The sequence below is a fragment of the Natator depressus genome, chromosome 6 (genome assembly GCF_965152275.1).
Source record: "Natator depressus isolate rNatDep1 chromosome 6, rNatDep2.hap1, whole genome shotgun sequence".
In the NCBI taxonomy this organism is placed as follows: Eukaryota; Metazoa; Chordata; order Testudines; family Cheloniidae; genus Natator; species Natator depressus.
In genome coordinates, this window is record NC_134239.1 from 43249029 (window position 1) to 43267373 (window position 18345).

Here is an 18345-nt window from a genome sequence, read left to right on the forward strand (position 1 = left end):
CCTGGTCTTCTGCCTTAACCACAAACCCAATTTTCCTGATGAGGCATAACAAAGCAGAAAGCATGCCAACAGCCTCTGTTTACAAAGAATAGTTCTAATTCCTTAGCAAAATGTTACCATTCCTCAGAACCAGCCATCAAAATCAACAACCAAGTGACTAAATAAATAATTTCTCTTCTAGAAAGCAACAGCTGATCAGTTTCTATGTTGATTATGTTGAAGACAAATTAATAAAATTATGTACAAATCTGTTTATCATATGGTATCGTCCTTAATATGCAGGTGTGCTTGATCAAATTATTAATATCCTACAGCTTTCCCAGCTGTCCAATTCTGTAATCACCTCAACCGAGGGTTTGTTTATTACTAGATCAAAACATAAATCTTCAGTTAGAGGCTATGAAGGGTATGAAATGCACGGTGCATTGTGCCATTTCAATGAGAAATAAGAGTTCAACTGCCACCTGCAAACTGCACCAGAGTCCACTGAACATTTATAGTTTGGGGCAGGGGTGCTCCAATGCTATTTTTTCTTCCTTCTGCAATGTCACAGTAGAATTACACAGCACTTCTGGTCACAGCAGATGAAGGCACACAAAATGGTTCTCCTCAGCTCTCTGGCAATACACACAACTAATTAAGGTGCAAAGTCAGTTTTATTTTTTATGAGTGTCTTTCCTTTCTTCTGGCATTGTTCAGGCTCCTGTAACAGGGTGACATGTATGAGTTTAGAACCTGAGAAGCCAAGTGACTAGTAATAGGGAAAAAACCACCATTCAGGGGACAGAGAAAGCCAGAATTTTAAGTATCAGGGGGTAGCTGGTAGAAAATCAGAATTTTAAGTCATCACTGCATGCAGAAAAGTCACACACACCCAGAATGAGGGCACTCTTTTCAGAACCACCACCCCCAAGAAACTGCACACACACACACACACACACCATTGACATAGCCATGCTTAAGATGAGTTGTGAATGCACCACTTAAAGCCAGCAGGGACACAATGGTAGGGACACAAGAAGGATGCTGATAAATTGCAGAGGGTTCAGAGAAGAGCAATGAGAATGTTTAAAGGATTAGAAAATATGCCTTATAGTGACAAACTCAAAGAGCTCAATCTACTCAGCCCAACAGACAGAAAGGTATGGCATGATTTGATTATAGTCTATAAGTACCTACATGGAAAACAAATATTTAATAATAGGCTCTTCAGTCTGAGAGAGAAATGTATATCATCCAATGGCTAGACAAATTTAGACTGGAAATAAGGCATAAAATTACAGTGAGAGTGATCAACCATTGGAACAATTTACCAAGTTTCATAGTAGATTCTCCATCATTGATAATTTTTAAAATCGAGATTGGGTGTTTTGCCAAATAATATGATCCAGGAATTACTTTGGGGAAATTCTGAGGCCTGTGTTATACAGGAAGTCAGGCTAGATGATCACAATGGTCCCTGCTGGACTTGGAATCTATGTGCAGGCATGAATATGCAGCAAACTGTCAGACTTTGTAAAAAAACCTACATACATTAATAATTTCAACTGGAAGGGTGAGCACAGGATCACACATTCATCAGAGGAAAACAGCTAGCAGTAGTGTATAATTATAGTCTAAGTTATGCTCCTAAATGATCATTGTTAGGGATACACACAATGACACATACATACTGAGGCCTACTTAAGCCAGCCAGATTTGAGAACTGTGTGCGCATGCTTCCATTGGCTGGGACACACAGCTGGGTTTCATGCATGTAAGCAATGGTGCCTACTCTAGAAACTCTCAATCCATGGTCTTCTGTTTCGAAGGGGCATTTAGTTAAGGGTTCCAAAGACTAAGGCTTCTAAGAAGGCTCATTAAATGCCCCTTTTCCCTTCCCTAGGGGAGAATGTGCTATGGTAAGGATATCTTTGACAGCCTGTTCGTGTATAAAGCCTGGCCTTTCTAGAGACAGATTAGAATGATATAAGGTCTGTTGGTGGGAAAAGGTGAAGGCAACAAAGAAAAAAAAACCTAGCTTCAGTTCTTCAACTCTGCTGACTGTTTGTTAATGGGCTGGGGGACGGTTGTTTGTTTCTTTTGATTTTTAATGAATCTTCAACTAGTGGGTCCGTTGTAGATTTTTCAGGAGCTCTATCCAACACCATGTCACAGCTCCCTTTCCTTTATGCTCACTACTCTCAAGCAGTGTCTAATATTGTATGGATTACAGAGAAAATATGTCAAATATTCTAATAGCACTGAGCTCTTAGACCTTGAAAGGGCAATAAATTAGTATAAATAAAGGCTTCTCGACAGACATAACTCTCATTTCTCACTCTATTCCAAAAGCCTTTCCACGGAGCCCAGTGCCCAGAGGACAATGATATTTAGGATTGTTAAAATTCTACACCTCTTTTGAAACAGCTTCATAAAATGGAAAATTCTGCAGAAAACTATAGATAATCCAAACATAATGCCCAGTGGACTACATCTCTCTCAAAGAACTCATATAATTCCTAGAGAATTCCAATCATTTGTGGTATTTTCTGTCTGGCTATTTTAAAGGATGATTTAAAGAGCACATTTGCCTCTCTGGTTTGTATAGTGGTTTTTTTAAAAAAAAGCCTTCATGCACATTTCCCTGAAAATTGTTGTAATTGTTTCAGTGCCACTACAAAATAAAATGTTTATGCTCTTGTTTTATATAAAAAAGGAAATTAAGTATGCTATTTTCTCTCATCCAGAATAACTATTAAATGCTGAAGGCAGCTGTTTCTACACTGACAAAAGTACAGTAAAATGTACTTCTCCCATTAGTACTTGTGCTGTTCTAATTAAGGAGTTTTTACATAACATAGGAATTGTCATACTGTATCTGCCCCCTGGTCCAACTAGTCCAGTATCTGTCTCTAACAGTGGTTAGTTTCAGAGGAAAGTGTAAGGACTCCCTCAATAGGCAGATGTGGGATAATCTGCCAAGTCATTAAGTCCCATCCTGGTCTCTGATAGGCAGAGATTGCCTGAAACTCAGAAGCACAAGGTTTAACATCCCTTCCAAAATGTCTGTTATTCATTATAACAACTCTGTATATCCTTGCAATTCATATAAATATCCAATCCTGTTTTGAATCTTGTTAAATTCTTGTCCTCAATTACTTCCTGTGGCAATGAGTTCCACAGTTTAACAACACATTGTGTGGAAAAAATTATTTCCTTTTGTTAGTTTTGAATTTCACACCTTAAAATTGTGGTGCTTATAAATGTGACACAAGGACAAAACTGGTTAGAGAATAGATACTGCGGAATAATTCCACATACAGTTCTGCTAATCTACCTCAGTCCTGACCTATTTGGTAATAGCTTTATAAACTGGACAAACATACACTAGGAACAAGCACTAATGTCATTTTTAATTAGGTGTGAAAGCATACTGCATGCGCTTTCTGGTGGACTAAACATTAAGTCTGAAACATCTAGGTTCCCTGAAATCACATATTCAAATCCCAGCACATTCAGCTCAGCCCACCATCCTTACAAGGCAGATACTATACAGTTTAATTTAATACATGTCAATCATTCAGATGACACTTTAAAATTAGATACCTTCAGCTCTGATTGGACACTAAAGAGCCCATGTCATTTTTTATAAGAACAGAGATTTGTTCTTGTATCCTTCGGGAAAACTCTTCTGTCCCTCTCCTATCATGCAGATGGCTGTGGACTAACTAGTTGTTGTTCTCCACCATATTTCAGTCGGTTGGTGTATGTATAGGGTTGGTGACCTTCTATATTAGTGTAAGGTAGTAATTATTATTGTTAGTGAGCCAAACCCAAAAGTTCTCATTCAGTTTGATTTATTCAGCCTTTCCACAGATGAAGATTTTACTGACCTCAACAAGAGTTTTATCTTAGTAAGAACCAAGTAAGGATAATTATTATGGTATTCAGCGGTGAGAAAAATGGCATTCTCCTGTATTTGTGCTGCTGGAAACATTCATTTTGCACTAATGCTGGTACTGTACATTACATCAAATTTTAGATGGATGGCATGTAGATTAGTTAGCCATGTAACTTTGGAAGTTACAGCTTTGTACAATTACTACAATTAACCTATTGTTTATTTAGTTCCTTATTATATCTTGCCGAACAATTCCAGTACATCATTATGACTTAGATTGTGCCCGTTAGTGACAACCCAGGGCAGTGTGGAGATGCACCAAGAAAATTTTGCAGAACTCCCAGCTTACAAGAGGGAGTTCACTAAACCTTTGTGGCCTGTTCCTTATGTTGTATTCATCCCTCTTAGCAGGCCAGTGCAGAGGAAGCACCTTTGTCCTGCCCCTTAGGGTCACTGTGTAGCCCTGTGGGAGTAGGGGTGGAGCTTTATATGGATTAAATATAATAATACATGGTGCATTAGTCAACTGTCATGCAACAAAAAATATTTATTCTTTACTTATAAGTGATTTTTATTGCACAATGGCTGCTTGTGATCCTATTATATGAACAAATCCTGCAGCATTCTCTCTGTCATTTTATTAACAAAGACACTAAGTATGAGCCTAACAGTGCAAGACCTCTGTTCTGACAAATGCTTTACATGTCTCATAATGGATATTTTCGGTGGTTTCACATTAAAGATTTTCCTCCCTTACTAATGATGTGCCTATAATAATCCTGTTTCTTAGTGTTAATCTAAAATGTACCAAAGCAATGAAAAAGAAATGTTTACACAGATGTTTCTGTTTATTACCTTTTTTCCTTGTACAGTTATACGATTTCTCTGTCAACATAATAATAAACGTTTTTGCCAAAGCTCAGTAAGACATTATTACTGGAAGTGTTGATTTTGTTACACACAGTGCTTATCACAAGGGAAAGAAACCATTACATTGTACCTGAGTTCCATGTAGGACAATGAGCCAGCTGTGCTGTTGTCAAGGTATCAAGAACTAGAGAGAGGAACAAGTCAGAAACTTTAGCTGGAAGGAGCAGCCAAAGCAGGGACTGGGGGTGGGGGTGAGGGTGAGAGAGACAAGGGGTAAAATGGGGCCCAGCCAGGGCCACCCTTTCCCATGCACCTCATGGATCCAGAACTATGAAGGGGAGACCCTCAGAAAGTAGGAAACTAGGACTCAGCTCCCCTCCCTCACACCACATGACCTTGAGGAAAAATTTCAGAATAGAACCAGCCCATACACTCCAGCCAGTAGGAGCAGCTGCTGAAGCAGGGACCTCTGAACATTCAGAGAACTTTCTGTACTTTTCACTGGACTTTCTCTGCCCTGTGCTGATTTGCTATTTGCTCCAACCCTTTCCCTCCTCTTCCCCTCCCTCACAGTCTCTTTACCTTAGCTTCATTCTACACCAACCCCTTTTCTCCCCTGCCCTGTGCCCTTCACCCTTTCCCTTCCAAGTCCCATCTCCCTTTACCTTTTTTTCCATTTATCTTATCCCCTTCTTAAGCAAACCCATCCCAAAAAGAAATTGTGGAACTAACATGATGTTTGCTGCCATCCCATTGTTCAGTTTGCTTGTGTGTTAAACCCCCTTCCCCAACCCTGTGTCTGTTTTGTCTATTTAGATTGTAAATTCTTCGGGGGCAGGGACCATCTACTACTCTGTGTTCGTACAGTGCCTGGCACAATGGGGTCCCATTCTTAGTGGGCCCTTAGACATTGTATAATAAACATCATCGTTATTAATAAATAATAAATAACAACAAAAATAATAATAATAATAATAATAAATACAAAACCCGTTTCAGTTTGTGACCAGTTTTTATGTCACTGAAAGTCCTGATTGCCTTACCCTAAGCACGGGTAATCCCACTGAAGTTTAAAATTTCTTGCTCATCCAGGGCCCATCTTCCAAACACAACTCGTTCTACTGCAGGATGGAATATCATGCCTTAGGAAATGAAAAGAACTCAAACTACTATTCTTATCATACTAAAGGCATGTACCTTAATCTGAAGAGCTAAATTTTGTGGATAGATATCAGGATGTTTTCTTAAGCAAAAAAAATTGGTTTGTATAAAAATATCATTAGTTAAATCACAGATGGAAGTGTAATTTGGTAATAGGCTTTTAAGTATCTCCGTTGTTTGTGTGACAGTGCACCACTCCAGAGGAGTGGTATAAGATAGATGCTGGGATCATGCTGGAGTTGCTGTACTTTGCTGCTACGCAGATGACACTAGAATCTAGTGAAGGTGTTACCAGCTGGTGTAATTTAGAGCCCTGAGGTTATTCTAAACTACACTGTGGTACACACTGGCCCCCAGCAGCTTAGTGAAATATTAATTATCCGCAAAAGAGGAGGATGTTGGCTTGGGAACAATGTCTCTTTTTGGGGTAGAAGATGAGACATTTGCAGGATACCCATTTATATTACTATGTTATAAAAACTGGTTGTCAAATACAGGCACATAGTGATTAATCCACCTCTGAGATACAATTACTTTTGGCTAATTAAAGGAAGTTTAAATTAAAAGTTTTAGGGCGAAGGGGGGGCTCTTTTTTTTACCTTTGTGAGTTAAGTGGAGACCATAATAAAACTGATTAGAACAGCTTACCTTCACCTCTTCTCATGGATACTCTTTGCAGGAGGCAGCATCAGAGTCGTCCAAAGCAATTTTCCATTTTCCCCAGTCTTATCATTCAGCCCTCAACCATGTGCAAACAAATCAGTGATGCTTCATGGAAAGTTGGTGTGGCTTTTTAGCTGAATGATGGCAACTGCAGACAAGCATAAAACATATTGCAAAACAGAAACAGAAAGTATCATCTATGAAATCAAGACAGTGAGACTCGCCCTTCTTTTGTAGAGTGTTTTGAGATGACAAGCACTATTTAAGAGCTAAACACGAATATCGTCATCATCATCATATAAATATAACTGTTTTCAAACAAGTCTACCACACTTAGAGCTGGTCTCAAACTCGTATGTTCAATGATAAAATTTCTTAAGAAATGAAAAATTTAATTTTTTTCAAACATTTTGAAGAATTTTTTTTTCAATGAAATACCAACGGGGGGTGGGGGAGTTCATTGAAAATCCAGAAAAAAATGGAAAGAAACAAAATTTTAATGTTTTTTTTTATTTCGAGAAAAGAACATTTTTTGTTCAAAAATATTTTTGAAAGAAAAGATTCAACCAACTCTAACTGATTCCTTTGCATTATGGTGAACATTCCTTATCCAGTTCTACAAAGAGATTATTTTTTGTTATTACCATACTTTTCTAGACTTTGAAGTTTCAGAGTGAAATAGATTTGTCAGTAAAGTTCTTGAAGTGAATAGATACTTTTCACATCTAGGAGTAGAATGGAATGGACTGCAGCAATAGCTGCTAGCAACGAATCTGTCAGCAATTCTATTATAAAGCCTGACTCTCAAGGGCTTATAATTATTCAAGCATGAAAATTTGTTCAGGAATAACATTTGGCCTACAGGACTCTTGTCTGAGATTTGGAGTATTTTCTTTCATTAAACAAATAATGGTAATTACTCGTGCATAAGAGGGGAGAACAGAAATTTTATCCTACCGTACATCCTCACATGCTGTGTTCAGCCCCCTGAACTGCCAGAAGACTTTAGGGCAAGCCTAGATTTCAACTCTTCAAGTTTCTCTGATGTTTGGATTCAAGGTTCCATATCAGCCCATTATAAGTCCCAATGAAAAATTTAGATCCAAGTTGTGGTCTGAATTTTAAAAACAAATGCCTCAAAGTTTAGGAGTGTTGAGATTATAGGTTCTTAAGCACATTAATCTCTTATTTTCAAACCTCTGAAAAAAATCAAATAAATCCAAAAGTATGTGAGTGAATTTTGCCTGTTTCATTACAGTTGTAGTTTATGCCAGGCAAGGAAGAATATCATTGAAGATTTATCTATGATTGACCTCAGCAAGAAGTTCCTGGCTCCAAAGTAACTTCTTTTAAAAGTTAATGAAATTAACATATTGTGATTTTGTTTCATCTTTTTCCAAGAGTAATGCCAGCAATGCGAAAATACTCATTGCTTGGGAAAGGAAACAAACACAATTTGACCACCAGTCTATGGCTTGACTTGAAATTCCTCAGAGACTAGGATATGTGACTTGAACATTAGTGTTCTGAATCACTACAGAGAGCGTGAGAAGTTTTTCTTTGTTGCAGTTCTATAAAAATAGCCTTCACATTTCTACAAAATAGAAAAAAATATCAAATTTCTGCCTTTCGATATATTTTGGAGAGTTGAAACGAATTAGCGTATTAATGAAGACATGCAAAATTTTCAATGCTTCTAAAAGTCTCTGTTAACATAAATTCATTTCATTTTCCCTTTTCTAGTGAAGAACGTTGCAACGTTTTATTATGAAGAGAAAACGGCAAGGTGAAAGACTAACAGACAGCAAACTCCAGGTGGGTACATGTTCTTGCCCCATTGCATTTTTTTATTCATTGTTTAAAAAAAACAAAGTGATGAGGAAAAGGATTGAGAATCTCAGTGTTCTTATGCTATTGAATGGACTGTCACACTTCATAGCAAAAAGATCATCATATCAATGGGCTGACCCTCTGGAGCTCAACAGTTTCCTACCTCATGGGCAGGTACAGGCGTGAATTTGGAAAATACAATTCTTCAGGTTGTCTGGAGCTGTGAGTAACCACAACTTACTTAAAGAACTACAGTGTCTAATTTCACTCTTAATCCAAGTCCTTTCTATGGGGTGTAGACAACCACTAGGTTGCCAACCCTCCAGGATTGTCCTGGAGTCTCAATGAATTAAAGATTAATCTTTAATTAAAGATAATGTCATGTGATGAAACTTCCAGGAATTCATCCCACCAAAGTTGGCAACCCTAACAACCACTGAACTATTGAGTCTGCTCATTTATATGATAATCCTTAGCATGTGAGGTGATAGTGCTAGAATCATAGAGTTTAAAGCCAGAAGGAATCACTAGATCATCTAGTCTGAGTTCCTGTATATCAAAGGCCACCAACACCACCCAGCACCTGCACACTAAATCCAACAACTGAAATTAGACCAGAGTATAACAGCCCTCAGGAGACTAGACAATTGTATGTCACAGGGCAGAGAACAGAAGGTTCTCAAGATCCTTTCAGTATGCCAGAGTGTAAGATTGATTAATCCTTTTTCTTTGTAATTTTCTTCCTGATTTGCCTGAGTAAAAACTCAAACTGCACATATCAGGTGGTGCTCTCAACACACTAGCAGAGCAGGGGGAGACCAACTCACACTAACACTCAGGGATTGGTTTGGAATCTCTCGTACAGCTTTGGAGAGAGCTACTAGCTCTCCCCGCCACAGAGGCATTATGCTATGCAGCTGCTGCTACACTGGAAAGAGGTGTGCAACTTAGGAAGGAAATTATGCTCCTTGAAGAAGCGTATCTGAATATGACCTTAGCAAGCCCATTTACATTGCTTGGATCTTGGCAGCCGTGAAGGAGAAGTAGTTCCTCTGTGTGTTTTCCCTTCAGGACAGGATGATTATGGAATGGTATACAAGGTCTCTCTACCCTAAGCTGGTTTCTTCAGGCATCAGAATGAACAAGGGGAGGAAGACATACATCTCAGATGCTCAGTATCCCCAACAAGATACACATTAAAATGTTAAGTCAGATGACATTTCACTGGAAATCTCTTATTCGTGGACATTAAGTTACATTTTTAACACTTTTAAACAATTTTAAAACAAGCTAATGTCTCAAGAATCCTTCTGCTCTCCAATACCAGTCCATGGGGTTACATGGGAAAAAACTGGGCACAAATTGGGCCCATAGCTGACATGGAGAGTAGAGAAGATTATTATTGAGTGGTTGACCCAACTGACACAAGGACTCATTTGTTGTCTGCAGACCACACACATTTTTTTTCCTCTATCCACAGCAATTGTTGATGAATGAGTTGGGCAGAAACCTGCTATGAGACATTCCATAGGCTTGCACACTCATGAATATCATGGAACTCTTCCGCTGACTAGAACCATAAAAGCTGGTTTTGATCCATGCATGGAATTCTCTGGGATTTCACTGGAGTTCCACATTCAGATCAAAGGCAGAAGTTTGGACAGTATAATACAATTAAACAATTTTTAAAATTTATAAACTTTACTGGATGTTTTTGTACTTATGAAAGGTGCTGGTTAGCACCTCTGAAAAATGAGGTCCTCCTTGATTCACAGAACAAGTGCAGCTATAATACAAATAGTGCAAGCTTCTCCACATTGTCCCACCAATGTGACTATCTTTAGGAGTGTAGAAATATTTCATGTGACATGCTTATTAAGGGCCTGATCCAATGTCCATTGAAATAAATGGAAAGACTCATATTGGCTTTAATAGGTGTTGTACACCCTAAGTCCTTGCCTTCTCTCTTTCAAACCCTACAAGGTTGTCAATTGTAGAGTGACATGAACATCTTGCCCATGGAGGACTGAATGGAGACCATCAAATGTCCATGTGAGAGACTGTTTCCATGGAGACCATTTCACATCGGCCCCTGAGTCAGCAAGCATTTCACTGAGTTAGCTTATTTTTTTTTTACTTACTTTTAACAGGGATTCAAAAATATAGTTTATAAAGGAAGCTAACCATCAACTTTCAAGTATAATGGCCTGGTCCTTTTGGTAACTAATTATGCTGAGGATCTATGTGCTTTTTAAACTCTTTTTCAGTAATATTAAATACAAATTTTGAATACTTTCTAATATAATTCTTGCCCTAAAATAACATTGTTGGGTTTTTTTAAAAACTTTAAACAAGCTTGAGTCTATCTGTATTATATAAAAAGACAAATATACAGGCAGCAGAATTATTCTGTCAACAAGTTTTGAAAACATCAACAGCCATGAAATCAAATGTTACTCAAAGCTCTTGAGGGAATGCTGATGTCATTCCTTATATATGGTACAAATTCCACTGTATAGTTCCAGCATCACTTTAGTAATGTGTACACTCACAACAATGTAGGCTGTTTTCCATAGATTACAGAACACTAGCTCTGCAAGAAGTTCATAGAATTATATATGGGCATTAAGACGCTGGTAAAAAAAGCTTTTGGGATTCACAGTGGCATACATGTCCAAAAGCTCTGAACACTATAAACAACAGCTTCATCCACAAAGAATGGAATCCAGAGCTGGCAGTTATGAACCCTTGCAAAGATTCTTACTGCAAATTGGGCTGATCAGAAATATTAGAGAGAGAGAGATTCTCAGTTAATACGATTAAGGATACTCAGCTCACAAAGTATCCTGATTAGTAGAGCTTGCTGAAATTTTTCATTTGAAACTTTATTTGTCAAAAAATGATTTTTATTTAAAAATGAACATTTTCTGCAAGAAATATTCATTTTTTAAAAAAATTCCAATTTTTCAACTAAAGAACAAAACAGATTAAAATAATTGTTTTCAAGTTTTATTTGTCCACTCCTCCCACTTTTCCCTCTTTTCCTCATTTTTCTGATTTCCCCCCCACCCTTTCCATTTTGCAACTAAAAGTGGGAGAGCAGACAAAATTAAAATCTGAAAAGCAAATAATTTGGGGGTTAGTTTTTGGTTTTCTTATTGGAAAAAAACCAGAAAACTTTGAAATTTTTGAAAAAATGGAAAATTTTCAAAATGTTTCATGTAACAAACTTGATTTTTCTATCAGCTCTACTAAGTTACTTTCTAACCCATTTATTCTGATTCAAGCAACACAAGAAGGCCTTCTCTAAAGCATCCTGTCCCATCAAGAGATTCAACCCACTTGTCTTTGACTGTTCTTATTGTGTAATTAAAAACGAATAGGAAAAAAGAAAATTAGCTACCCAGAATTCTCAGACCAAGAATCAGACTAAAGCTTTTTGAACGATTAATTGCAAATAAATTATTCAGTGAATTTAGCCCTTTTTTCCGCTTAAGAATCATTCAAAAATACTTTCACATATACTAATGAAATTCCTTTTTAAAAACTGTATGATAAGCGAACATGAACAAATTTCAAATTACGTGAACAAATGGGCTGTTTCTGATCTGTTCATTTCAACTGTCTGTGTTTTGCTGCTGCTGGAATATGGTTAGTTACCTAAGCCACATGACATTGTCTCTGCTCCTTGATGGGATGTTTTAGACAGCTGATTAAGAAATGATAAATAGCAAATGATGAACAACAAATATTCTTGTTTGCACATGGATACCATTGCTGGCATACCAAAATGGATATTTGTGTGAAGGTCATCCATTCCCCAAACATCTGTGTAAGATAAAATACTGGTTTTGTAGTATTTAAGCACCTCTGTTTTAGACTGTGACCTTGACTATGCTGAGAAGAGATCCATGCTATCTACAGCTGTGACAATCTAATCTATCTATCCATGGCATTTGATTTGTAAAGCACCTGTCACTACAGTTCATAGGCACTTAAGTTAGACTTTTGGAACAGGATTTTTGCATGGCTTTTTATATAATGTTCACAAGGATATTTTTCAGAAAACAGTGCTATTCAAAGTATGTTATAGATTACTCCATGAGTCCATCATTTTCTAAAATGTTTCCAGTTGTTCTTTAAACCTTGTCCAAGTTAGCAATGAAAACCATGGCAGAGCTCTGCACCCAGCAGCCATGTTTCTTCCCTATTAACTTTTTACACACACACACAAACTATACATAAACTTCTCATAATGTGTTAACCATTTGCTCTCTAATCTTAACTACACTCGAAACACGGGATTATATATCATATGCATAGTTAAAATATAAATCAAGTATTTCTATTACACAGTTTACAAACAGCCATGTTTAAGCACAATTGTAGATAATATCTTGTAGTTCTGCTACCAGTACGGGCAGGACTTTGGTGAGAATATATTATGAAGAATTTGACTTCATGTCTCACTTATATGCTAATCCTATAAATTAAATCAATAAAGCTTAATTGCTTGCAGATAGGAGAAAAGTCTAAATGAGACACAAGTGGAAATAGTCACGTCTCATCTCCTACAGGTTAGAGCCATCCAATCTCATCTTTCAATTGCCTTAATCTTTGGCTCCACTTGCTTCCTGGATCTTTTTCAGAAAAGATGTTCAATATATACTGCCATTTTCTAAAAACTTGGGCTAAATCAAAGCTTTGGAATACATGTAATGAACTGGATCCCCTGTACTGCATGGAATCAGAATGCATAGGACTGTGCTGCTAACAGTGAATGAAGATTCTCCTGAGGCCAAGTTTGAGGGCCCTGTTCTTTAAGGGCACATTAAGTGGCAGGGTCCATTGTCTGGCTTGCTGGAAAAGGTGTGTACCCCTTCAAGAGCTAGAGAGCCAAGGAGTGACTTTCTGCTGGAGCTGCAGACCAGGTCAATGTGGGAACTCTGACCCATCCTCCCCCAAGGAGACTGGAAGAAAGGGGGTACTATATAGGGCCATGCTAGTGCACGAAAAGCCCTCTTATCTGGATGAGGCAGAGCGGCACCCACTCTTCCACTCTTGGAAATGGTGAAATACTGGGTTTTGTCAGGATCCACTGTGGGCATTGTGCTAGTTGCTCCTTTCATTGAGCGGGTGGGTGGAGGGGCGCTGAGCCTCACCGCCAGATAAAAGGTTCCCGCCCCTCACCTCACCTTAATTCTCATTTGAGGAGGAAAGATGGTGAGGTCCCACCCGTGGGGACCAGGATGGGTAAGGAGGAGGGCTGATGGAAGCCCCCCGTGTATATATTGAAAGAATTATGGCATTACTTGCACTGTACCTTTTTGTTTGCCGGTGCTCCCAGACATTTAAGAATAAAGTTGCGGCCTAATTAAGCCACATCCAGTTTCTCCTGTCCTTCTTCCACAATCTCAGTTATATTCCGGCTTTTGCTGTGCTTTTCCAAGGGGCCATGGCATGCAGCAGAGCAACAACCACAGGGATGTGCGGGCTCCTGCTTCCCGCAGCTCCCATTGGCCAGGAACGGCGAACCTCGGCCTCTGGGAGCTGCAGGCGGCCATGCAAATGGAACAGTCTCACAGCCCACCAGCGGATTACTGTGATGGGCCACATGCAGCCCGCAGACCGCAGGTTGCCCACCACTGCTCTAGGCAGTGAGCTATGGTTATTACTTTCTAATGGCCTTCAATACATGAAATGACTTATTGGTTTTTGTCTTCCCATCCCTAGCAGAGAGATACGCTCATCACAAAGCCACCATCTCAGTCAGCGTGAATCGTTAGTCGTAGCAGAGGCCAAGGACAGAGTGGGCACATAGACTAAAGCATCCTCACATTTCTGGCAACAGTGCTCCCAGCTCAGGGCTGAGGCATATTGGCAGGCCAGCATGAAGCAGCTTAAACAGTCCCTGCCCTGTGCTGCACTTCTTCTGTAGATATGAAGAAGACTTCAGTCTCCAGGGCTCTTAATCCAGCACTTTTCAACAGGAACTAAAAATCCCTTTATAGACTGAAAAGAGAAAGGGTCTTGGGGCAGCACAAGGGTTATGGGGACAGATTCTCAAAGAGGGTAAATGGTCATAGTTGCATTTACTGCAATGTACACCCTCTCCAGATCTGCCCTGGGGTGTTCAACTATTTCAGAACATCAGAAAATATTGCGGAAGCCACATAAACTTTTACTTTACCACCTTTACTTCAGGTAGCTGAACCACAATATTACATCTGTCATATTACTCAAGCAAGGCCACTGTTGAAGTTCTTCCATATTCTATGCATAACAAGGCTAGTTAAAGTGGCCACATATTCTTGCATGAGGATAAATCAATTGTTGCTCATAGTTTGATAATAAATAAGGAAATATTAATATTTATTATTTATTTATTAATCATATGGTATTTTCCTTTCTAGGTACTTATTTGGCTCCCAACACCATAGTATCTAAGCATACCTGCTTACACAGTCAAAAGTAGTTACATAATAATATAGATGACTGCCTGCCAATATTTTCAAATAATTTTTAATTTATACTCTTCAAATTACTATTATGTAAAAAAGCAAACAGCACTTGAAAACACAAATTCATATTCGTAAAAACTGTATCAAATTCAGAAAGATTAGATGATAGATATATACAAGTAGATTTTAAAACCCTAAAATGTTAAATATTCATGTTATCAGTTTAACAGGAGCACTGAGTGCCTCCTACATGCACACACACCATGCCTAATCAGAAGCCTAAAAACCTAACCTGTGACAAATGTACATACTTTTAGGTGAGTCTTATTTAAGACAATGTAAAATGAACCAGATCTCAGAATAATCCTCCTGGGCAAAGGGGGGGAGGAATGTAAAGAGACTTTTTAAGTATTATCATATCATCTGACTAATTTCATTTCCACATAGAAAGTATCTCTGCACTTAGAAAATAACTGAAGACAAATACTGTCAGATAAACAAGGCTTGAGAAATGAATGCTGACATCTTCCATGGCACCCCAATAAAAAAGCCTTGACAAGCTCATTCCTGCAAAACATTTCAATAGAACACAAATGCGATATTGACACCAGTTTATCAAAGAAAGGACAGAGGACAAAAAACAGGATAATTGAAAGAGCTTTGTGAGCCTGCATAACACAGTGGATTTAACAGAATCAGCTTGAAAAGGTGACGAATACTGAGTCTGTCACCATGCAAACTCTATGACATATGGCCAATAGGTTGTTGGTAAATATTTAATAAAGTGAAACATTAGTCTCTGACGCAAAACCTCTAGTATTACAAAGAAGTAAAGGTATTGCAACAAAGCATGTGCTCTCTTTTGACAGTGGTGCTGTGTTACTGGTTGCCCATATCTACAAACTAAAATTAAAACTCAGTCTGTTAACATATTGTAATACAACTTAGCAGAAGAGGCCTCTGTAGAGTTTCTTTTTAGTTAAACCTGTCTTCTATGGTTCAACAGCTTTACAGAAGAGTAAAATTATAGTTTTTGCTGGAACATCTGTCGTCCACAGAATGCATATTGCTGTTTCTCCTTTAAAATCCTTATTGTAAAAGCCATTAGAGCTATTTATAATCATCACACTGATCCTGTTATGTGCATACCATATATATAAAACTGACACTTAGCAAAGGAATGGTGCTGTTACAGTAATACAATACTACAAAAAGTACCCATGCTTAATAAGCAGAGCTACTGAGGAATGTCTGTGATTAGACACCGGACCGGGCAATGGGTTAATATAATAGTCTGTTACCGCTGGGGTTATGAGTTCAAATCTGGGTTACAAGTAAAAATGGGTTTGGCAGCCTGAGTCACTAGTGGATCTCTAGCCATGTGAGGCTGCATTATTGGCAGGTTTCAGTAAAGGAGAGACCTGAATTACTGGAGCGTGGGTTGCCACGGTTGAGGTGCATTGTGCCAGAGTTGAATGCAGTATTGCCAACTCCAAGCATTCAAAAGTCAGGTCTGAAAAAATCATGTGATTGGTTTCAAAATCATGCCATTATTTAAAAATAATAAACGGATTCTTTTTATTTACTGTCTGGTAAACGATCCCTCGGGGTCACACTTGCTTTGCATAGTCTAGCTTTCTTCTCCACATTCATGAAGGCTATAAACTTAATTTCTTTAGCAAGTGAAAGCTGAGATACTCACACACTCTCTTGATTCCAACAGCTGAGACTTTGAAAAACATCAGATACTGTGAGATTACTAAAAAGAAAAGGAGTACTTGTGACACCTTAGAGACTAACCAATTTATTTGAGCATGAGCTTTCGTGAGCTACAGCTCACTTCATCGGATGCATACTGTGGAAACTGCAGAAGACATTATATACACAGAAACCATGAAACAATACCTCCTCCCAGCCCACTCTCCTGCTGGTAATAGCTTATCTAAAGTGATCATCAAGTTGGGCCATTTCCAGCACAAATCCAGGTTTTCTCACCCTCCGCCCCCCCCACATACAAACTCACTCTCCTGCTGGTAACAGCCCATCCAAAGTGACCACTCTCTTCACAATGTGTATGATAATCAAGGTGGGCCATTTCCCGCACAAATCCAGGTTCTCTCACCCCCTCACCCCCCTCCAAAAACCACACACACAAACTCACTCTCCTCTCATGGTCTCTGTGTATATAATAATGTCTTCTGCAGTTTCCACAGTATGCATCCGATGAAGTGAGCTGTAGCTCACGAAAGCTCATGCTCAAATAAATTGGTTAGTCTCTAAGGTGCCACAAGTACTCCTTTTCTTTTTGCGAATACAGACTAACACGGCTGTTACTCTGAAACCTGTGAGATTAATGAGGAAAGTCATGGGAATTGGCGATATAGACGTGCTAGAACAGTGCTTGCCAAGTGTGTAGGATGGACGTACAGTTAATGAGCCATCAGACAAGAATGTTTGTCTCCGCTCACTTGCTACAGGTATGTCACTTGCATCTAGAAACATCAGTGTGCAGAACCCAACACAGACAGCCCAGCTGCTGAATGGCTACATGCACCAGTTAGCTAAATCCATTCTAGTATCTGGCCATCAATTGGCAGACACCATACAGCTGTCTCTGGCCAGAGCTGTCATCCAATAATGTGCACAGGAGCACCAAATTCAGTCACACCAAAGACGCTATATTGTTTCACTTGCAACATTACAACTTTAACATTCCTGGAGCCTTAATGTTTCTCCTGGCCAGCAGGGAGTGCATCTTTTTCTTTTAAAACAGGAATTTGGTGGTTTTCAACTAAATTCTCCCTGCAGGACAGGAACTCTTCTGCAGGACAGGTGGGATTCCAAGACTGTAAGTACAATAATGCATATAATATTTAATAATCCTTGAGAGACTCACACAGTGCTATCTCATTAAGGTAGTACCAACTGTTTTCTGGTCAACTGACTGATTCAGTGCCTCATTACTCAGAATTAAAATTTCAGTCAAACTAGGAATAAATACATATGCACCACTCAGAAGCATTATGGATTCACTGTCAGCCAGTAATAATGATTTGGAATATGTGTGATATAAATTTGTTTAATTCCTTTCAGATTAAGGCATGTAACAAGGCAACTTGTCTTATGCATCATCATGAGATCTTCCATTAGGTATGAAAAAGTCAGATTAGATTAGCATCTTTCAAAGCATTTGAAGTTATGCCGTAATTCAATGTTCTTTTTCACTTGCATATTATATAATGTAAATGTCTATGTTGTACTATACACACACAAAGCAGTACATAGAAAGGATGCAAAGGTTACAGGGTTAAGCACTGAAAAGCCCGAAATGCCAAAATGAAGGTTGCACAAGCAACCTTAACTCTGCCTCCTTGTTCATATGCATTGTGATACAGTGTTATTACATGATCACATATTGTCTCTCAAATAAAACAATATATTTTTCCACTTTTTTTCCTGTAGCCCTCTTCATTAAGG

General features: G+C 38.5%; 1 long non-coding RNA gene across 2 annotated transcripts in view; it reads right to left on the reverse strand.

Moving 5' to 3' along the window:
* LOC141990018 (uncharacterized) overlaps positions 1-6711 on the reverse strand; it is a 30027-nt gene extending 23316 nt beyond the window's left edge. For both annotated transcript variants that reach the window (XR_012640051.1, XR_012640052.1), the window contains exons 1-3: positions 6563-6711; positions 5797-5895; positions 4884-4937 (exon numbers count right to left, since the gene is read on the reverse strand). This is a non-coding gene — a long non-coding RNA (uncharacterized LOC141990018). The remainder of the gene's footprint in view (positions 1-4883; positions 4938-5796; positions 5896-6562) is intronic.
* Between the last annotated feature and the right edge of the window lie 11634 nt (positions 6712-18345).